This window comes from Pteropus medius, unplaced genomic scaffold, assembly GCF_902729225.1.
Source record: "Pteropus medius unplaced genomic scaffold, Ma_sr-lr_union100, whole genome shotgun sequence".
Lineage (NCBI taxonomy): Eukaryota > Metazoa > Chordata > Mammalia > Chiroptera > Pteropodidae > Pteropus > Pteropus medius.
The window spans coordinates 898,254-921,716 of NW_024342474.1; the positions used below are offsets into that span (position 1 = coordinate 898,254).

The 23,463-nt window shown below is 38.8% G+C and overlaps 4 pseudogenes; 3 read left to right on the forward strand and 1 right to left on the reverse strand.

Moving 5' to 3' along the window:
- Positions 1-3,246: 3,246 nt before the first annotated feature.
- Positions 3,247-3,365, reverse strand: LOC120605115 (uncharacterized; annotated as a pseudogene).
- Positions 3,366-11,161: 7,796 nt separating this feature from the next.
- Positions 11,162-16,190, forward strand: LOC120604849 (cytohesin-2-like; annotated as a pseudogene).
- Positions 16,191-20,541: 4,351 nt separating this feature from the next.
- LOC120604850 (E3 ubiquitin-protein ligase rififylin-like) lies at positions 20,542-21,564 on the forward strand (annotated as a pseudogene).
- Positions 21,565-23,344: 1,780 nt separating this feature from the next.
- Positions 23,345-23,463, forward strand: LOC120605112 (uncharacterized; annotated as a pseudogene).

Here is a 23,463-nt window from a genome sequence, read left to right on the forward strand (position 1 = left end):
ACTGAATTGAAAGTAGAATTGAAAAGACTGCAACCCTAAATAACTGGTATTTTCTCATCAAAAGAGGTTCTGTGGGAAAACCTGCTTTTCACACAAGAAACTTTTGAAAATTCAGACCTATTGCACCGTAATTCATAGTTTACTTCCTCCGTAGGACATATTTCAAGGGGTTTCTCACCCAGAAGTTATGCAGACACTGGCTTACTATTAGGTTTATCCATGCCTTTGTATGTTATTTCAACCAGTGGCTGGTGAGGACCCAAGTTGTACCAAGCTTTTTTTATTTTTTCAAATTCGCTAACAAGATTTTGTGAGAAGGGCCAAAATCTAGATTGAAACGTGTAAGTTATAGTGTAAGGGCTTTAGGGAGATAAATCTGTAACCTGAATTGGCAGACATTAGAATATACTTGGCGAGTATCAGATGCCATTTCACAAATTAAATACTAAGTCTCCTAAGAGAAAAATTCTGAGGCCAACTTTTTAAATTGAAGGAATGCAGAAACGTTTTGTCAGTTAAATTGTAGCATCTACTTTCTGATATTTTTTCTGAGGACTGAATTTAAATGTGTCCACAGTCACTAATAGCAAAAAAGAACTTTATAGATTGAAATATTTTTAAGCAATATTTTAAAAAGTTAAATTATAACAGATGAGAACAATCTAGTTTTATGAGTGAGTTCTAATGAGATAACTTAAAGGTTGTTAGTTTTGTATTTGTAAGGCAAATAAAAAAACGGGCAAAGTAGTAATCTGTTCTAAGTATAGGGGATCAGAAATTGATTATAAAGTTTAAAGGAGACTTAATGATCTAGCTAAATATATACATCCCATAGCAATTTAAATTACTTGATGATCTCTGATGCTATCATTATCTTCCCACAATTTAGAAGCATACCCTATCAGTCTGGTTTAACAATAATGGAAAGAGTTAAAAACGACTGTATCACTTGTATCAAGCTTTTTCATATTCTGAGTTTTTCTATCAGTATCTAACTATGCGTAGACAAAAACATGAACAGATCTAGGTGAAGGAAGAGGCTTTAAAAAGGTAATTTACATGTTTAAGTAAAATGTATTGAAATCTTAAAAATGGTCTTGCACCCCAAACTTTACCGATATATATACATGTGGAGTTTATATTATAGAAAATGAGACTGTAAAAAGAGTGGTATGTGCTTATTTCTATGTAAATTAGCAATAGTCTCTAAGATCAGAGGAAATCAGGTGGTAAAGTTTTAATTTCATGGATTTCATGAAGGAGAATGTATTATAGTTGTTGCGTAACTGCTGTAAGTAAACATTTCATTGTGCTCTTTCCATTGTATATTGTAGGAAGTGATCAGAAGGTTATGTTACATTCAGACATTAGATTTTGGAGGAATGTTAACACCATTTTGTTCAGCATCTTTCAGAATAACTTAGTATAAAATGGAATAATGGAGAAATAGGATTGGTTTCAAAGTTAAGGGGTCTTCCTTTTTTTCTGATTTTTTTAGTAGTTCACCCTAAATTTTTTTGATGCTCCCTTTTCTAAGAAATAAGGGCTATGTATTATCATTTGGATGAAAATAAGAAAAGACCAAATGCTAAGAAATTAATTTTTTAAAATATTTGGAATATAAAGCCTACCAATGCCTGATACTGCAGAGCAATATTATTCCTGGCCTTCAGGAATTGTCTTATAAAAAAGGTAATAAGTAAGTAGATTCTTGTGCATCTAGATTAACACACTTTTGAAATACCAGAAGTAATACCTCTCAAGGGGATATTAATCCTCAAGATAACATGTAATCTTGTTAAATATTTTGTAATGCAATCCCTGCCTTGCTTTCTCCCACCACCATGTAATCTTCCTTACATTTCAAATGCATAAAAGAAGCTGCAAAACTGTCCTTTCTGGAGCTTTTGAGATCTTGTTCCCTGGCATAGTCACCAGTTTGGCTCAAATAAACACACACACACACACACACACACACACACACACACACACACACACATATATATATATATAAAAACATAAATTATAATGCATCACAGTGACTACTGTATTAGAGCTATAAACAGTACTGTGGGAACTGCAACCTGAAGAACTAAGTAGGGGAGTCTGGGAAAGCCTCAAAGGAGGGTAATGATTAAGAGCTGTGTTTCAAAGGCTGGATAAATTTTCCCAGGCCAATGGTAAGAGGCAAGAGAGGGTGTTCAGGATGAAAATATAGCATATGTAAAGTGGAGGCAATGGAATTTTCAGAGATCTGTGCGAAGTTCAGTGTGGCTGGAGCTTAGGAGAGACTAAATTGAAGAGAATAGTGAGAGAGATGGCTAGAAAGGTGAGTTCAGGCCAGATGGCAAAGAGCCCTATATGCCTCCTTAAAGAGTTTGAACTTAATTCTATTGGCAACAAAGAGAAGTTTTTTTTTTTGTAACACCAAGTGAGAGATGTAATTTTTTTTAATAGTAAGGCGTATTTACACTGTGTGTTCACCTCCTGTAGATTTCTTTCTGTCACCACATATTTGACCCCCTTTACCCTGTCTACCTCTCCCCTCCTCCCACTCCCTACCCTCTGGCAACCACTAGTCTATAGTCCATGTCCATGAGTCTCTGTTCTGTTCATTTGTTGCTTTTAGGTTTATATTCCACATATTATGTGATTTTCAATCTTTTCTGTCTGGCTTATTTCGCTTACCATGATTATCTCGAGGTCTATCCATGTTGTCGCAAATGGCAGTATTTCATCTCTTCTTATGGCTGAGTAATATTCCATTGTATATATGTACCACAACTTCTTTAGCCAGTCATCTATCGTAGGACACTTTGGTTGCTTCCATGTCCTGGCCACTGTGAATAATGCTGCTATGAACATCAAATATCTTTTTGGATACGGGTTTTCAAGTTTTTGAGGTAAATACCCAGTAGAGTATTTATATGGTATTATATGGTAGATCAATTCTTAGTTTTTTGAGGAACCTCCATACTGTTTTCCATAGTGGCTGTACCAATTTGCAGCCTCACCAGCAGTATATGAGGGTTCCTTTTTCTCTACATCCTCTCCAACATTTGTTATTACTTGTCCTGTTGATTATAGCTGTTCTAAAAGGTGTGAGATGGTATCTCATTGTGGTTTTGATTTGCATTTGCCTAATAACTAGCAATGTTGAGCATCTTTTCATATGTTTGTAAGCCATTTATATGTCCTATATGGAGAAGTGTCTGTTCAGGTCCTCTACCCATCTTTTTTTTTTAATGCCTACAGCACCTGGTATTCCTAGGTAGTCTTCTGTTCAAGTACTAACCAGGCCCAACCCTGCTTAGCTTCTGAGATCAGACAAGATTGTGCACGTTCAGGGTGGCATGGCCATAGACCACTGCCCATCTTTTGATTGGATCATTTGGTTTTTCTTTTGTTATTGAGTTGTATGAGTCAAAGAGAAGTTTTTAATGGTGGGACTGATGCTGTAGTGTGAGTATACTCAAGAAATTTGAGTAAATTTGAGTATACTCAAATTTCTTGAGTATAGGGACTGGTGTCATATTTCTCTTTATGTTTCCAAGGCCAGACACATAGTAGATGCTCAGAAAATGTTTGTGGACTATAATTTGCCATCTGGAGTGGAGAAAGACTGTAGACAGACTAGCTATAGTAGTTTAAGAAAGACAGTAGACCCAAAACTAAAGCAATAGCTGTGGGAGTGAAGAGAAAAGCTCACTCAGAAATTTGATAAATTTCTGACCTTGAAAACCAGTTAGAAAAGGGAGAAGAGATAAGGAAGTTTCTAGTTTGGGAGATAGGGTGAAATATGACACCATTAGCTGAGACTGAAAGGGACAGACGGAGGAGTAAAAAGAGATAATATTGTATATATTTAGTAGTTGAGTGAAAGGTTTTATTTTTGTGGCTTATTTAGGAATGGTTGTTTTCATTTGTTTTTTATGTTTGAAGGGTAAGAGACGAAGCCTGTGGAAAGCTAGGGATTAAAGAAGACAGGATAAGGTCTGACATGAAGCAGGGAAGGATAAAACCCAAAGGAAATAAAGAGAAGGCTTAGAAAAAGAGAAGAGGATGAAAGTGAGTCTAACGGCTTTTAAACTAGTGTATAAATAAGTTTTAAACTCCTTCATATACAGAAAAACTCTAGGCTTGACCTTAAGGAGCACACATATATTTATTGTATTTAAAAATTTATTTTAATTTACTTTTCAATTACAGTTGGCATACAATATTATATTAGTTTTCAGGTGTACAACATAGTGATTAGACATTTATGTAAGTTATGAAGTGATCACCCCAATAAATCTAGTACCCATCTGACACCATACATAGTTATTACATTATTGACTATATTATGCTATACTTTACATCCCCATGATTATTTAGAACTACCAATTTGTACTTCTTAATCCCTTCTCCCTTTTATCTCTCCCCGCAAAAAACCCTCTCATATGGCAACCATCAAAATGTTCTCTGTATCTCTGAGTTTTTTATTTTGTTCTTTAGACCCACATGTAAGTGAAATCATATGGCATTTGTCTTTCTCTGTCTGACTCCACTCAGCCCAATACCCTCTACGTACATTCATGTTGTTGCAGTTGGCAAGATTTCATTCTTCTTTTATGGCTGAGTAATATTCCATTGCATATATGTACCACCTCTTTTTTATCCATTCATCTATTGCTGGACACCCTGATTGCCCCCATAACTTGGCTATAGTAAATAATGCTGCAATGAACATATGGATTCACTTGTCCCTTTGAAGAAGTGTTTTGGGTTTCTTCAGATAAATACCCAAAAGTGCATTTACTGGGTCCTTTTTGTCTCTTGTTATAGCCTTTGTTTTCAAGTCTATTTTGTCTGATATAAGTATTGCTACCCCAGCTTTTTTTTTTTTTTAATTTTCATAAAATATCTCTTTCCATTGCTTTACTTTGTCTCTGTGTGTCTTTCGATCTGAAGTGAATCTCATGGAGGCAGTATATATAAGGGTCTTGTTTTCTTATCCATTCAGCCACCCTATCTTTTGATTGGAGCACCTAATCTATTTACATTGAAAGCAATTTTTGATAGATACATAGTTATAGCCATTTTATTATTTATATATTTATATTTATATTTATTTATATAGACATTTTATTATTATATTTTCATCTTTTTTCTTTCTAAAGAAGTCCATCCAACATTTCCTGTAATACTGGCTTGGTGGTGACGAACTCCTTTAGCTTTTTCTTGTCTGGGAAGCTCTTTATTTGTCCTATGACTCTAAATGATAGATTTTCTGGGTAGAGTAATCTTGGTTGTAGGCCTTTGCTTTTCATCACGTTGAATATTTCATGCCAGTTCCTTCTGGCCTGCAAAGTTTCTGTTGAGAAATCAGCTGATAGTCTATGGGAGCCTCCTTGTAGGTAACTAATTGCTTTTCTCTTTCTGCTTTTAAGATTTCCTCTTTGTCTTTAACTTTTGACATTTTAATGGTGTGGGCCCGTTTGGGTTCATCTTGTTTGGGTCTCTCTGCACTTCCTGGGCTTGTATGTCTATTTCCTCTGCCATTTTAGGGAAATTTTCTTTCATTATTTCTTCAAATAGGTTTTTAGTTCTTTGCTCTCTTTCATCTTCTTGTACCCATCTGATGCTAATGTTGGTACACTTGATGTTGTCCTAGAGGCCCCTTAGACTATCCTCATTTTTTTGGATTTTTATTTTCTGTTCTGATGGGTGTTTTCTGATATCTTATCTTGCAAATTGCTGATTTGATCTTCTGCTTCATCTAATCTACAGTTGATTTCCCCTAAGGTATTCTTTATTTCAGTTATTGTATTTTTCATTTCTGACTGGTTCTTTTTTATGTCTTCTATCTCCATTTTTATGTTTCCTATTTCTTTGTTGAATTTATCACTGAGATCATTGAGCATCCTTATAACCAGCATTTTGAATTCTAAATCTGGTAGATTGCTTATTTCCATTGTGTTTAGCTCTTTTTCTGGAGCGTTGTTTTGTTCTTTCATTTGGGACATGTTTCTTTGTCTCCCTATTTTGGCTGACTCCCTGTGTTTATTTCTATGTATTAGCCAGAGCTACTATGTCTCCCAGTCTTAGGAAAATGGCTTTGTATGGTAGGTGTCCTGTGGGGCCCAGTGGCACGGTCTCCCTGGTTTCCTGAGCTGGGTGCTCCAGGTGTTCCCTTTGTATTGGAGCGTGTGTGCCCTCCTGTTGTAGTTGAGCCTTGGTTGCTGTTTGCATGTCAGTGGAAGGGATTGACCCATGGACCGATTGGTTGTGAGGACTGGCTATTGACTACAGTCGAGGAGCTGTTGTGCAGGGGCTGACCCTGTAGTGCAGGATTCACTTTAGCAGGGCTCTGGTGCCTGCCCAGTCTGCCCTTTGGGTGTGTCATTCTCAGATGCAGCCCTGGATGGTGCTCTGGTTCAGTTCAAAGCTGGCCACTGGGTGTGCCAACCCTGGGGCCTCCTGGAAGGGGCACTGCCAGTGACCAAGTTCAGCCACAGCCTGTGCCCTGCCCAGCATGAGCCACCTAGCATGAGCCACCAAGCAATCCATAGATAGCTGCCATGTGTGCTGGGCTTGGGAGTGCCTTAAAGGCCAAGCCGTGTACCAATGCTAGCTGCTGTTAGTGCCAGGCTTGGGGCTGCTCCGCAAGAGGTACAGAGCACACCAGTGCCAGATGCTGCTTGTTTGGGGTTTGTGAACTTTCGAAAGATTTTAGGAAAGCCCACAGCATGAGCCAGAACAGGTATAGAAAGAAAACCACTGCAAGTGTCTTGGGTAGGCCTGCAAGTTGGGTGGGTGGATGGGGTTCTCAGAGAATCACTAGTGCAGGGCAACCAGTGTTAGCCAGGTTGACAGAGACTCAGTTATGGAAGCCGCCTGGGTCTGCATGCTGGGAGGTGGGAGGGATTAACAAAGAAGCCGTGGTTTCTGTCTGGGAAAAAACTGCCCCTCCAGCCCTCACCCTGAAGCCAGAGAACTCAGGTCCTCCCCCATGTGTCCTTGCCCACCCCCCAAGCTGCTGCCCCAGCACTGGAGCTCAGAGTGAGTGAGGCTGTCAGCAAGTAAGTTAGTGTGTGGGCCCTTTAAGAGGAACTCCTAGGACTCCACCCTCCCTCCGTCTCACTCAGCCATAATCTCCGCTGGTTTTCACAGCCAGAAGTTGTGGGGTCTTTTCTTCTCATCATGGAACCCTGAGCTGGGGAGTCTGGTGTGGGGCTTCCAGGGTGGACTTCTGCAGCTGAGATATCCCTTCTTTTAACTACCACTTGTTGGTGTGGCATCTCTGCCCATCCTACTAGTCTTGAGGTGGCTTCTTCTGTATGTCCTTAGTTGTAGGATGTCTGTTCAGCTAGACTTCAGGCAATTCTCAATGATGGGTATTTTGTAGTTTTGTAATTTTGATGTGGTCATGAGAGAAGGCAAGTACAGCATTTTACCTACTCTGGGTTTTTGCCAGAAATTCCAAGGAGGCTCTCTTGTGTAGTGTACATAGCTTGAACTATTTTGATATTCTAATCCTGGAACATTACAGTTCTGGATTTGTGCAGTGGACTGAATTTTGTGTTCCCCCCAAATTTTTATGTTGAAATCCTAACCCCCAATGTGATGGTAATGGGAGGTAAGGCCTTTGGGAAGTAAGTAAGCCTTCGTCTATGGAATTAGTGCCCTTGTAGAAGGGACTCCAGAGAGCTCTCTTTCCACCATGTGAGGATTCAATAAAAAGTCAGCAGTCTGCAGCCTGGATGAGGGCTTTCAGCAGAACCCAACTATGCTGGTACCTCATCTCAGACTTAAAGTGCCAAGGTATTGAAGAAATATTGAAATCACCAAGAATTTTGATAGTTGTCCTTGGATAGAGTGATAGAGAGCCAAGACCTAAAGTCTAAAGGAATAGAAGTAACCTAAAGAAAGAGGCAATAAATTATAAGAAGGGCTGGCGTGTGGTATAATCTGATAACATATATAAAAAGGAAAAAAATTTAAAAAAATAAAAAGGACACTCTGCCTCTAGGCCCAATGGTACCAAAGGATGTTGGAGGGATAACTACATACAATATGTCCTCAGGAAAAACGTTGCCGTCAAAGGAGGCCAGGTTGCTTTTAGAGCAAGAAGGTGAAAGGAATATTCAGAGAAGATATTCGGGATATTAGGTATCTTGAGTTCAGTTGTGAAAGGATTTCAAGAGATGGGAAGGGGTGTAAAATGGAGTTAGGAGCCTTGATGTACAAATTGTAGGACTATTAGAGTCCAGGATATAAGGCATGACCACAAGATCCTGGATTCCAGTGATAACTGACATGAACAGGGATAAAGGGCATGATGATCTCAAAAGGGATGTTAGTAGAGAGCCTGTGAATGTTGAGAAGAGTGGGTAATCTTGCCAGGACATGCGTAGTTCTGGGGTTCTCACTTGATCTCCACTGATAGAAGACAATAGGGAAATGTACAGAGGGGCTGTTCTTATCCTGAGCATACTGACTACCTCTTTTCTTTTTTTATTATAAGAATATGTATTAAAGTGCACAAATTTGAGTCTCTCTTGACGTCTCAGGAACCTCCAGGCTTATTCAGGAGCAATCTTAATTTCTAGCCCATGGACAACTCTCTTGACTTCTGCAGATGCTGACAGTGGTCTTCAGAGGAATGATGTTATTCCTAATGGCTTTATCTTAATTCTTGCTTGATAATTTGTTGAATGAATGTATAGGTGCCAGATCCATAAGGGAAATAAGTTTACCTTAGAGCACCTCAGATCATTAAGTTCTGTGTTTCCAGATTTGTTAGATATTGCAACGTGGAAATAAAACTAATATCTAACTCCCTCATAATACCTAACATATATTTCTTTATAGGTGAAACCCTCAGGAAAACGCCAAAGAATCCTTACATTTTTAGATTTTCTGTTCAGCATGTATGGCTTATTGCCTGATGCTCATGAGTAGAAAACTTATTAAATACTAACAGATATTAATAGCTTTCATCAATATGAGGAAAGAGAAGGAATAAATGTGACAATTGATAAATCGTTTCTATATCTAGATTTATCTTCTGTCAAACTTTATACCAGTATATTCCCATCCAAGATTCATCAGTTTAATTCCTCATGTTAGAGAAGTGATCCTGAAGTTGTAATTTATTTACAACTGAAGTTGTAATTTATACTCAATGTATTTCAGTTTTTAAATACCATATCTTAAAATGAGCATACTAATATCGCACTGAGCTTTAGTTTTCTAGGGCAACCCAAAGTTTGCAAAATGTGAGGCTACATAAAGAAATATTTAACTGCAAGAATAGTGCAGGGATACCCTCATCCTCACTGAAATTGAGGACATTCCTAAGTGCCACTTAGAAATTGCTAAGTGTGCGCGCGTGTGCACACACACAAACACACGCAATCTGGAAATGGTATGGAGAATATAAGATATAGTTGGGAATACAGGCTTTTAAGTTTCCCACTCCTCCATCCCCAGGACCCTTGTTTTTAGGGTTTAAGATAGCTGTTGGAGTTCTGGCTATCATATTCAGCTTTAATACAGACCCTATTGTAATTTCTACTGTTGATTATATTTTTTGCTTTCAAGGAGGAAGGGAAAGCATAGTGGAAGGGGGAGCTTTGGGGTGGCCAAGGGCAGAGGCTTGTGTGAATTCCAGCTCCTTCATCTCTAGGTTCTTCCTTTAGGGCTTTCTCAAGGTCCACTATTCTGCAAATAGCAATGACAGCAACAGATTAGCATGTGCGTGCTTAGGTTTTCAGTATTTAGTGTTTTTTCACAGTAACTGAGGTGAGAAGTAGTGAAGGAAGATTTTTTAAATAAGATAGGAAGGGTAAAATGATTGCTCAGTTTTAGCCTCTGGCTAGGGTGTCTCCTGGATAGAGAAACAGGAATTGTGCCCCATTAAAGTAATCCGCATTTTAATGGATCTGTTCAATTCCCAGCATTGTGGTTCCTCCCTGTGATTTTGGTGGAGGCATTCCTGAACTGTTTAGCAATAATAGAAATTACCAGAAATGCTCAGTGGGGAAGTCAAGAGTCCTTATTATGAAATGACTCTTAAGGGCTTGTAACATTGCTAGAGACACTAGCTTTTGTGAATTTCTAACCACAGTCCTTTAGTCTTTATTTTAAATAGAAAAAGATGATTATTTTTGCTCCCTAACATAACTCTCCATCATACAGTGGCCAACAGCAGTTAGCAACTTTTCTTCTTAAGTTGTGTCCTCTGGGAGCTGATACTTTCCCAGTCAAGGTCACTAACTGGATCTAGGCAATGGTTGCCTCTTTAACCCAGAGTTATACCAAAAGAGAAAGGCAGAGAAAGATCTGATTTAATGACGATTTCTAAGAACGCTATCAATAAATCAGTGGGACTGCAGAGTCAGCTCTTGGGACAGAGGTCAGAAATCTTTGTGATTAATTCAGAAATCAAAAACCTGTGGAAAATAATAATCGTCATGTGTGGATGCTGGTTTGAAAAACAACAGCTATAAATCACATTGGAGAATTTTGAACATAGATTTATTATTCAATGATTAGTGAATTATTGTTAATTTTGTTAGGTTTAATTATGGCATTACGGTTTTGTAAAACAATACTTGTTTTTTTATTTTGGAGTTAAACATTGCATTTTTCTGTAACTGAATTGAGATTTTTTTTTTATTACCTAAATGTGATCAGAGAAGTCTGTGACCTTTTTTAAGGTGTGACTTACCCTAAATTTCTTTTTTTTCCTTCAATTTATTTTTCAATTACAGTTGACATACAATATTATTTTAGTTTTAGGTGTACAAACATTTATACATCTTAAGAAGTGATCACCAATAGATCTAATACCCATATGATACCATACATAGTTATTGCAATATTACTGACTCTTTTCCCTATGCTGTAATTTGTATCCTCATGACTATTTTTATAACTGGCAATTTGTACTTCTTAATCCCTTTCACCTTTTGTACCCTTTCCCCTAACCCCCTTCCCATCTGGCAACCATCAATTTGTTCTCTGTATCTATGAGTTTGTTTCTGTTTTGTTTGTTTTTTAGATACCACATATAAGTGAAATCACATGATATATGTCTTTCTCTGACTTCTTCCACTTAGCATGAGACCTTCTAGGTCCATCCATGTTGGCTTTTTTGGGGGGGAGGGGGGAGATGAATGCTGATGAAGATGTGAAGTGCAGTGACATCTTAACATCTGTAATTTTCTTTGACATCGTTCAGTAAATTTGGCAAAATATGAATTGTTGGTCCTGGAAGGAGTAAAGCTATTCTTTGTACTAATCTTTCTATTTTTCTCTATGTGTGAAAATCTTCATTTTAAGAACCCAAAAAGTATATATATAGAGAGAAAAATTCTTACACATGACAAAATCAAGAAAGTAATTTCACCCATTTTCCTATGCATACTTTAGCTCCCTCAGAGAAGTGAAAATCCATTCCTCAAAAAAGAACTCTTTGAATCTACCTCCTTCAATCACCATTTTTCCGCTTCACATTCTGTCTTTGGAAACAAAGTTGATGCCTCTCTTTTGTATTTGAAGATCACCTTTAGGTTTTTCCTTCAGCCTTATTTCCTTTACTTAATGAAAAGCAACTCTCAATTTCTTATATTCCTTTTCTCTGCAGTAATCGGGGGCGGGGAAGAGGGGAGGGGAAAGACAGGTGTTTGTCACATTTGGAATTTTGAGATAACTGGTAAAGTTAGCACTACCTACTCAATGCTTACAATTTGTTGTTGAAACATTCTACTTTTAAAATGATTTCTTCTAATACTTCAGGGCCTCCTTTCCCTGCTGGGCTTGGAGAAAATGAGGTGTCATTTTAATAATGTCATTGGTAAAATATAATGAGAAAAGTGAACCTCAATATATCCTAAGAAATATAGAAAAATTAAAAATGTTTTTTCTCAGATAATTTTAAAACAATATTTTGTTGGCTTTAACTTCCATTTCATGGACAATTGGCTAATTGGTTGCAGTTCCAAATGCAGCTCCTAAAAAGCTTGATCTTTTGGTATATTCTCCATCTAGTAAGTGTAGGTTTCTAACTCTCTGGAGAGGGAAGATGTCTCTTTGTACCATAAAGCCAACTTCAAGGAATAAGACGTTTATATATGAGAACCTGTTCTCCTGTTTGGCTCAGGTCCAGCAGATGGATTATTGGACAAAATGAGACACATTCTTATTTTCTTTTATGTGTTTTTCTTTTTTTTTATGCTAGTTCTTGGTTAAAAATCTGTAGTTGTTTTTCTTTTTTTTTTATGCTAGTTCTTGGTTGAAAATCTGTATCTGGATAAGACAAACCCAAATCAGCCACATATTTTACTTTACTCTTCAAGCTCTTTTATAGCCAACAGTCATCTCTTTACCTAAAGACATTTCCCAAGAATGTGGCCATTCTGTCTAAATGTTTCTGGCCTACCATATTTCAGTTAGCCTTTGCTGCATAACAAACCACCACAAAACCTAGTGGCTTATAACAACAGTTTTTTATTTCTTACTATTCTGTGGGTTAGCTGGCCACAGCTGTGTGGTTTTTCTGCTCCTGGGGTCACTCATGTGATATAGTCATCTGGAGGCTCGACTAAATCAAGATGATCCATGATTTGGCCTCACACATTGGTCACTTGGTGCCTGCTGTTAGCTGGAGCTTTTCTCACTACATATTCTTACAGGATGGCTGGACTTTTTTGATAAGACTCTAAGAGAGTGACAAGCAGAAGCTGCCAAGTTTCTTGAGTCCTAAGCTCCAAACTGTCACAGCTTTACTTCCACCACATTCTTATGGTTAAAGCAAGTAGCAAGTTCAGTCCAGATTCAAGGGGTAGGGAAATAGATGCCACTTCTTGATGAGAAGAGCAGCATGCATATATAGGAATGGCAGGAAGTATTGGTAGCTATCTTTGCGGACAACCTACAACACATGGGAAAAGAGAAAACTAAAAAGAAAAAGAGGAAACATTAAATGAGACAGGGAAAAAACAACATAGGTATGCTTCTACAAAGTTTTTGTGAGTTCATTCTTGAATTTCAGGAAAACTAATTGAAAGTTTATGTATGTTTGTTTTAATGAAGGTGACAGCATGCATTTTGTCTGCCCACCTTGTTATTAAGTCCAGAATGTTAGAAAAAATTCATGTAGCTATATATATATATTAGATAATATATAATTCATGTTTACTTTTATATATTACATATTTTATATAATGTAATTCATATATATTTACATACTAACTACTATGTTTAAAGTATAAGTTCTCAAGAACAGCTAAATTTAAATTCTTTACTAGTACTTGGGCAGTTAACTTAATTTCTCTAAGCCTTAGTGCCTTTGTTTTAAAATGGGCTTAAAAGCAATACCTACTATACTGGGTTATTGTGGGGATTAAATAAGATAATGTACTTAATTAGCACACTGCCTGGAAGATAATAAACACTGGTTAAATGTTTGTTGTTGTTATTATTAAATCTATTAAGTTTGTCCACATTTGATAATCTTCCAATGGAATAGCATAGGTGAGGTTTACAGCCCCAGTGCCAGTCTAATTATTTTGGCCTTCTGGGATAAGAACCCCATAACTTACTTTGCTCTTTTCCTTGTGTTTGTATACAAGCAAAGAGAATATCAAAACTGTAATATTTACAATAGGTGAACATTAGAGGTCACCTAACCTTCCATGTAATGGAAAATTCCTCAAAGGACCTCAACAGAACCTAACCTCTGTTTGAGGTATTATTATCCAATAATAATGCCTAACATTTGCAGACTATTTTAGAGTTTATAATGCCTTTTCATATCCATTGTTTAATTCTCACCATTCCGTGAGGTTATTATCCTCATTTTACACTTAAGGAAACTGAGACTCAAGGAAGTCAAATGACATTCATATCCAATATCACATAGCTATTAAGTGGCAGACTTCGAATCTGGTGTTACAATATCTATAATTCAGTTTAAAATATCTTAGTACAGAGAGTGAAATATGGATATGTTAAAATAATACTCTAGGTGCAGCTAGCATTCTAATTGGGAATTCACACTCCAAAGGGATTACCAAAAGCACTTCAGCTGTCTTAACTCTGATCAATATTAGCTATTTTGCTTATTAAACTAGTTAATGTCAGAAATTAATTTGTATTGGAGATATTAATGGATTGTTAATTGTTGATTATTGTTCAAAATGGGCTCTCATGGAAAATAGTGGTATTGTGGGTTGGCTAAAATAATTAAAATGCTCCCCATGCTTACATGAATGGGTAATGGTACGTAAAATGATAAAATATGAAAGCATTTCAGTTAAAATTTAGCAAGGCTGATAGTCTTTAGGGATGGAACCTGACAATATCTAAGAGGTTCAATGTCTTGCCATTGCCAGGGAGATTTGTGGTTGCCTGATGCCAACTCTAAAGGTAATAAACTTACGATTTTGTGATATTATTGGATTTACCTTGATTGAAGCTTCATGCCAGATGTGGTGAGATCATAGAACATAGTGCTTAGAGTTTTAAAATTGTTTTATTTGGCTTGCTTGTAAATATTTAATGCTAAGTGCCATCTTTTCAGCACTAGCTATTCCAGCTTCTCCAATATAGCATGCTATAGTTTTCTTTTTCCTTGTATAATACAACTATTGACAAATCTCACTTATATAAATGCAGAACTCCTTACTGGCAAGGCAGTTGGGAGACAAAGGGAGTCTTTTCAGCGCTGAGTACTGTCACAGAGGAGGCGGCTGGCGGTGACTCCCGGCGCATTTGATCCGGCTCACGGGAACTCGCAGGCTAACGTGATCCAGACTACACCCACAGGACAGCCCTGGACTTCCCACGCGGCTTCCTAACCGCCACAGAGGAAGGACAGTGTCCGTGAGCCCCCAGACCTGACTCTGAGGAGTTGATGGAGCTGGAGAACGTCCTGCCCAGCAAGTAAGAGTTGATGGTAGAGATCAGCATCTGCAGAAGGATCTCAGTGAAGCCAGGAGTAAGGGGAGAGTGTAGAGGCCAATGAGGGCAGAAAGACCTTACAATGGAGCCAGAAAATGGCAATGGGCAGAACGAACTTCAACATGGACCCTACAAGGGCATCTAGTTCTTAGTGGAGAATGAACTTCTCCAGAAACACCCGAGGAGATTGCCCATTTCCTATACAAGGTCAAGGGCCTGAATGAAACAGCCATGGGGGAATACCTGGGGAAAGGAAGAACTGAGTCTGGCAGTGCTCCATATCTTTGAGGATCTGCAGGAGTTCATCGACCTCAACCTGTTGCAGGCCCTCATGCAATTTCTACAGAGCTTCCCACCTCCCTGGTGGTCTAAGAAGATTGACCAGATAGATGATGGAAGCCTCCTGCCAGCAATACTACTACCTGTGCAACTTCACAGTTTTCCAGTCAATGGACACATGCTACATGCTGTCCCTCCCCCCCTCACCATGCTAAACACCAGCCTTTACAATCTCAACGTCTGGAACAAGTGGGACCTGGAGCACTTTGTGGCCTCAGATTGGGACATCAACGAGGGCAGGACCTGCTGAGGATCTGCTCAGGAACATGAGCCCTTCAAGATTCCTGAGGATAATGGGAATGATCTGACCTACACCTTATCCAACCGGGACAGGGAGGGCTGGCTCCTCACAGACAACTGCCTCTATTTTGAGTACGTGGCATACAAGGAGCCAGGAGGAATCATCTCTCAGGAGAATTAAGCATTAGAGAGGTGGATGACCCTTGGCAACCAAACTGCTTTGAACTTTACATCCCCAACAACAATGGGTAGCTTATCAAAGTCTGCAAAAGCAGAAGCAGATGGCTGGGTGGTTGAGGGGAGCCACATAGTGTACTGGATCTCTTTCTCCACACAGGAAGAGAAGGACGAGTAGATCACGTTCATTCAGTGTGAGCATGAGTTCCTTCTATGGAATGCTGGTGGCAAGGAAGATGCAAGTTTCTGCCAAAAAGAAGCAAAAGCAGCACTATTGCCCCCAATTATTTATTACAGAGCTGCCTTATTTATTACTATTGCCCCTTGCCCCCAATTATTTATTACAGAGCTGCCTTACCCTGGTGGCTGGATCCCTGGGCCCAGTGGCTGCAGATACCAATACCCTCTTTGCAAAATTCACCACCTCTAGCACCTCTCTAGTTATTGTGATCAATGACACACTGTTAATAATTATCATTTAACCACTGGAACGAAAGCTACTTTGTGGGCCATTATTCTAAATAAAATATTAGCAGAGAATTCATCAGTGTACAAAAGTATAATACTCTACAACTAAGTAAAGATTATTTTTAGAAGGCAAGGGTGGTTTAATAAGAAAATCACTATAATTATGATCAGATTAGGATTTTCATTATTAATAAATGCTGAAAACTTTTAACAGAAGTCAGCATACATGCATAACAATATAAATAATAAAAATAAGTAAATAAGCATTCCAGGAAATGATTTAAATATAATAATAGTAAATATTATCCTAAATGGTAAAACACTGTAGCATTTCAGTTAAATTTGGAAACTAATAGAGATGCCCCATTACCATTTACTTTGTATTTTTTTATTTTTATCAAAATTATACATGTACATGGTTTAAAAAATCATTTAATTCTATATGTTATGAAAAAACAACAGTCCCCAGGTCCCTTACTTTCTATTTCTCCTTTCTCAGAGACAACCTCTTGTAGATTTCTAAAACATTTAGAAATCAATGCCTTTTCTCTATGTTAGTAATAGGCACCTAAAAAAATCAAATAGAAATATTCCATTCCTAGTGCCAAATGTATAAAATACTTAGAAGTTAATGAGAAAGGTTACAGAAACTAGTATTATTTACTGTTCAAAAACCTTGAAACAACATGAATGTCATCAATAGTAATAGATGAATAATTATGCCACATCCCCAGTATCATTATGCACTTAACTAAAAGTTATACCAGTTGCTTTAAATAGGTTTTTATGAAGTAGGGTTAAATAAGAAAACATACAGAAAAATGTTTGACCATTTTTATAAAGCAGTTAAGAAGTCTCTGTGTGCACTGAAAAACAGTAAAAAGAGACTTGTATAATTTTTTTTGCATGTACATAAAATTATATACATGGAAAATAAAAATTTTAACATGACTAAGATTAAAAAAAGGCTTGACCAAGTTTATTGCTTTATGTGACTAATTGCCCAGTGGAAAATTTTCCATCATGAAGGAACAGTGTTAAAAACAAGTAACAGGCTCCTTGTTAATTCATTCTAGTTCTAATATGGAACAATGCTAAATATGTCTGTTCATTCTTCTATATAACAATTTTGAGAAATTCACCAACGTGGCAGCTTCTTATCCCTTGGATGAGACAATGAACTACGAAGAGAAGTTATAGCAAAATTAAGTGGCCCTGGAGGTGTTATTAGAAAATGTGTTTTTCTTCCTTTGAAGTTACTGCCAGAATTTCATTATCCTAATTCGGTTTTAACCTGTCCTCACTATAAAGTGCAAAGAATGAAATAATGCAACAAATGAAATAACAATACAAAACTAAAAAAACACAACAAATCCAAAGCAGCATAAGACGTACAGATTTTCAGCAAGTTAAAATTTTGCTGGAAGCAAATTTGTCAATTGACAATAAGTGTCAGTCAGAAAGTAAGGAAATATAGTAACTGGGATCATGATCTAACATGCATAGCTTTAGGCTTCTCTCCTGTTTACTCTATTAACCCTCCCAATGCTTGGAATTATGAAAATTCTCTACTCGTATTTGATTGGGCCTAGCCTTACCTGCTCCAAATTTGATTTCACTATTATCTTCAAAGTTGGTTTCATTTCAGACTAAAAACGTGTAAGAGCTTCTTCTCAACTATGCCCACACTCTGTGAATGAAAACCCTAATCCTAAGATATCAGGATTTCCAGTCCTACTTGAATAGAGGTAGGACATTGCTCTACCCAAGATGGAGTAACAGGGATCTGATATAATCTAACGGGAAAAAAAAAATGGACAAAATATATGAAACAATGGTTTTCAAGACATTGGAGGTCAGCTAACAAAGGACAGTGATTTTTTAAAGATGAGAAACAATTGAAGTGAACCCTATAATAGTTTCAGCTTATGGCCTGGAGAGAATTTCTAAGTCATGGCACAAGTAGTAAACTAGGAGGAGCCTGGTGGTCACCCTGACTTAAGGAGATAAAAGCCAGGATGGCTAGAGAGCAAAGGGCAAAGTACTAGAAAGGAGAGAGTTATATAGATTTCTAAGAGATTTCTAGAGATCTTTAGAAATTTCCCTTTGAGTCTTCTGAGTAGTATTTAGTGCATGTATGTGACGAAACCACTTAGACTGGGGAAAGAATCACCTGAATGATTGAGAGCAATTTCTGAATCTCACATGAGACCAAAAATAGTGCCTGTTCCCACTAGCCAGAGTGAAAAAACCCCGTAATTTACTGGATAGACTATTTAGAAGAGTTTGCTTGAGTAGTGGGAAAAAATTAGCTCTAGTTTAGTTAAACTGTGCTCTGGCCCCAACTAACAAGCTTAAAAGCAAGACCCAGAAAGAAAGGATCAAAATATTTCCAAATAATTTAACTACACTACAGAACAAATCTCAAGAATATTTATAGGAATACAAAAATATACAGACCCCAACGAAGTAAAATTCACATGTCTAGGCACTCAATCAAAAATTAACATGCATACAAAGCAGTAGGAAAATAGAATCCATTATGAAAAGAAAGCCTAATCAAAACTAATTCAGAAAGTATATGGATGTTAAAATTAGTAGATAAGGATATTAAAACAGTAATAACTGTATTCCATATGTCTAAGAAGCTAGAGAAAATTCTGAAAAGATGGTGGACTAGGAAGTACTAGAGATCTGTCTTCCCAGTTAGAAATAGTTGCACTGGCAGAATCTGATGTAACTATTTTGGAGCTCTGGAGTCTATATTGAAGGCTTGCAACTTCCAAGGGAAGGCTTGGAGAGTGAATTGAAGTTAATTTTGGTTAATTTTAGCTCTTAACACAGTAGCAGCTATCCATTCTCCACCCTCAGTCCCATGGCAGGCAACTGTGCACATGTTCCAGGAGCAGTTTGTAGACAGCTTGTGGGATCCAGAGTAGGCAAAAAGGACCCTCCCCTCCAAATATTGGTGAACTGTGCTCTGATGATGGCTACTTCTGATCATAGAGGTGCAGACAAAGACATAGTATACCATTGTTGCACCTTCCCCCATTGTTACAAGTCCCTCCTCATCTGGCTGAAGTGACTTCCAGAGAATTTAAAGGGCTAGAAACCCCTTTTTTTCCTTTTTTTTCCCTCTTCTCCACTTATGGTAATCAGACAATAAAGACAAGGACCTCCTAAAGCAACTGCATATATGGGGAAAACTAGAACATGACCGCACGTGCCCAGAGAAAGGTACTGGCCTAGAAAAGTCAAGAGAAGATCTTAAGTTTACACCTAGGCTGATCCTTAGTACAGAGATAGACTGCAACTATGAAAAAACAACAATAGCAAAATACAGCAAATCTGGGGAAGGGAAGAATCTAATTTCCAGAGTTACCACATTATTAGATTCCAATGTTCAGTTTTCAACAACAACAAAATCACAATATGTACAAAGATTCCGGAAAGTATGGCCCATTAAAAGGAAAAAAATGGAAACTAGTCCTGAAAAAGGCCTGATGGCAGATATACTAGAAAAATAATTTAAAATTGTCTCAAAGATGCTCAAAGAACTAAAAGAAGATGTGGAGAAAGTCAAGAAAACTATGGTTAAACAAAATGGAAATATCAATAAAGAGATAGAAAACCTAAAAAGAAACCAAAAATGAATTCTGGAGCTGAAAAGTATAATAACTGAAATGAAAAAAAAAATTACTAGCAGGATTCATAGATTTGAGCAGGCAGAAGAAACTGTGAATGGAAATTATGGAGTCTGAGGAACAGAAAGTAAAAAAGATTGAAGAACAGTGAGCAGAGCCTAAAAGACTTGTGAGACAGCATCAATCAAACTAAAATATGTATTGCGGAAGTTTCAGAAGAGAGGGAGAAAGGGGCTGAGATATTTGAAAAAATAATGAGTGAAAACTCCCCAAATTTGATGAAAGGCATAAATACAAGCATCTAAGAAACTCAACAAACTCTAAGGAGGATGAATTCAAAGAGACCCACATAGAGACGCATTATAATCAAACTGCCAGAGATAGAGTTTTGAAAGCAGAAAGAGAGAAGCAATGTGTCACATACAAGGGACCCTCAATAAGATTACCAGCAACTTTCTTATCAGAAACTTTGTAGGCCAGAGGCAGTGGGCTGATATATTCAAAATGCTACAAGAAAATATACTGTCAGCCAGCTTCCTAGGGCAGCCATGAGGATGTCCTACCCGCCTCCCCTTCCACTTGCCTCCTCATCCCCTAGTCCCAGAGACACCACTGTGGCAGAGCCTGAACTCCCCTTGCCTGAGGTGTCAGAGGCCCAGGTCTGGCCCATTCTCTCCCCTCTCAGATGCAGGCCAGTCAGGCTGCTGCTGCAGATTTTATCATGTGGGCAACCTGCTGCAACTGGTTCTGCCTGGATGGACACCCTGAGGAGGCCCCACCACTCCAGGGAGCCAGGACACAAGCCTATTCCAACCCTAGGTGCAATTCTTTTCTTTCCCCAACAGGCTCGGAACTAAGCTGTAAGGCCTGGGAGGCCCACTTTACAAACATTGCCAGGGAGCAGACCTGCCTGGACTGTAAGAAAAATTTCTGCATGGCTTGTTTGAGCCAAGTGGGAAATGGGCCCTGCCTCTGTCCATTCTGCCAATGATTCCAAGCAACAGCCTTTCAGTGGGAGGAGCTCATGAAGATAAAGGTGAAGGACCTGAGGAACTCTCTCAACCTCCATGACATCTCTACTGAAATGTGCCAGGAGAAAGAGGAGCTGGTGGTCTTGGTGCTTGGCCAGCAGTCTGTAATCTCCCAGGAGGGCAGGACTGGTGTCCTCAATTTGTCCCCAGACTTCCTTGAGCAACAGGCCTCCTGACCTAGCCTCACACCAGCACAGTAACTCTTACCTCACCCGACCTCCCTTCTTCACCAGCAAATACTTCCTCTGTTCCCTCAGCCCAGCTCAGGAGAATCTGCAGTCTAATGGTCCTGTGTCTCAGGACCAAGAAGAATCTGCCGCTCTGAAGAGTACAGTCAGTGTACCTGCTGAGGATGAGACCCAGTCAGAGGACAGCTTTGTCCTGGGAACAAAGGGCCTCCATGTCTGACTTGACTGACCTGGAAGACGTTGAAGTTCTGACTATAAAGCAGCTGAAAGAGATCCTGACTCGCAACTTCATCAACTACAAGGGCTGCTGTGAGAAGTGGGAGCTGATGGAGAGAGTGATGCAGCTGTACAAAGATCAGAAAGGACTCCAGCACCTGATGAGTCATGTTGAAGACCAAAATGGAGGAGCAGAGCCATCCAACCTGGAGGATCTGTGCGGACTCACCCATTGCCTGTGTTCTGCTGGAATGTGGCCATATGGTAACCTGTGCCAAGTGTGACAAGTGCATGAATGAGTGGGCTTAGAGTTGGCCAGCTTACAGAGGGGCAAACTAACAAGAAAATTTGCAATATTACCCAAGATGCTATGTCACTTCTGGGCATGCTTATCTTGATCTCTTGGCTGGCAGTGCCCAAGGCAGTGAGAACTGGTACAGATTGAACTGGCAAGTCCCTGTTTGAATGATTTTGGGAGACGATGGTAACTGATGAAGAGAGAACTTTCCAGAACTTGGACCACATCTTCCTCCCTCCTGTATCCCACCCATCGCCCTGAGTTGCTTGCCTGTATTTCACCAATCAGAAGGCCTAAGTAGAAATGGTTCTCTTCCTTCCTAGCACAATTGGATTTATTTTTGGTCTCTCTGGCTTTCCATGCTTTAACCTACATTTGTTAAACTTTCTTGCTACATTGCTTAAAATCCATTTGTTTCTTCAGCCCAAAAAGATATTAGCTTACCAGACCAATAGTGATCCTCCTTAGGACAGAATTTGGACCAGTAAACTTATTTCTGGTGAGAAATAAAACACGAATGCTATTGAAAATCTTCAAAGTCATTGAAAGTTCCCTCCTTAAGTACTAGGATTGGAAGCTATCCGTCTCCTCGCCTGACCTTGGGAGCCAACAAAGCATCTGGTTCCCAAACTGCTGAGAAATTCCAGTTTCTGTGTGTGAGAGATGGTGCATGGATCATCTCTGCTTCTTCTCTTAGGGCCTGACTTTGCACCATCCTTAATTTTAGTTTATGAGGAAAGGGAAAGTGTAGGGTAGAAGCAATGGCTTTCTGCTTAACTTTGACCTCTCCAATAGACAAGAATTTAAAACCACTTTCTTCTGAGAATAAAGTCCCTCTCTTTCCCATGGAGGTTTTAAACATGTTCTCACTGAAGGCATAGAGACTTAGGCAAAGAGACTCGGCTCTTTTCTAGGCAAACTTCTCATGAAATTCCTGGAGACCAAACATGTAAGACACAGAGCACCTAAGAAGGATCAGAAGGTACTAAATGAGGCTGATTTCAGCCCTTGAGCAGACAGCTGGAAGTCCTAATTCTTTAAGTTGGTGGAGACTCCCTACTCCCCTTCCTTTCTCAGTTGGATTTGGAGGCAGGTGAGGAAGAAGCATTCTCTAGGCCCTTTAGGAAGTACCATGCAATGAGTAGGTCATGTTCTTGGGCCCTCTTAGGGTCCTTACTCCACAGGAAAAGCCAAAGGGCTAAAGAAATGTTTGCTGAGCTGGCTTTGCCAAGCACAAACATACATGCTCTCAGAAGAGCTATGTGTGTTGCCATTACCAATGGATGAACTATGCAAACTGTAAACACCAGAGGGCCTTAGCAGACCTCCCTCCTTCCCGCCATGCAGCCAAGATCTCAGACTAGAAGAACCACTCATGACTCTGGAAAGCAGTAGAAAACCTCTAAGGGGACTTATTTATTGGTACAGACATACTTGTGCTTTCCCTCAATCATCAACCACTAATCCCCTTTGGGGAAATGGAATAATTTCATAAAGTAGTTGTCAGCTAAATACTGTGCCGCTTAACCTCGACATTATACCAAGTCTTGGATGATTTGATTCTGGGCTATAGCCTTTGTAGGAACTGAGGAAATCGAGATTTCCCTGTGAAGACATCTTTCTGCAGGACAGTAAATACTATAGTTTATATGCCTACAAGTTTAGCAAAGGATTCAGTTACTTCTCGATTGCACTGTGAAACAGGTCTATATATATGCAACTCAGTTAAGATCTAGCAATAACTTCAGAGCAGAAGCTGGTTCTTTCCTTACTTAAAACTTGCTTTCTTGAGTCCAGGGTCATGCTACCCTGAACGTGCCCAATCTCATCTGATCTCGGAAGCTAAGCAAGGTTGGGCCTGGTTAGTACTTGGGCAGAAGACCACCTAGGAATACCAGGTGCTGTAGGCA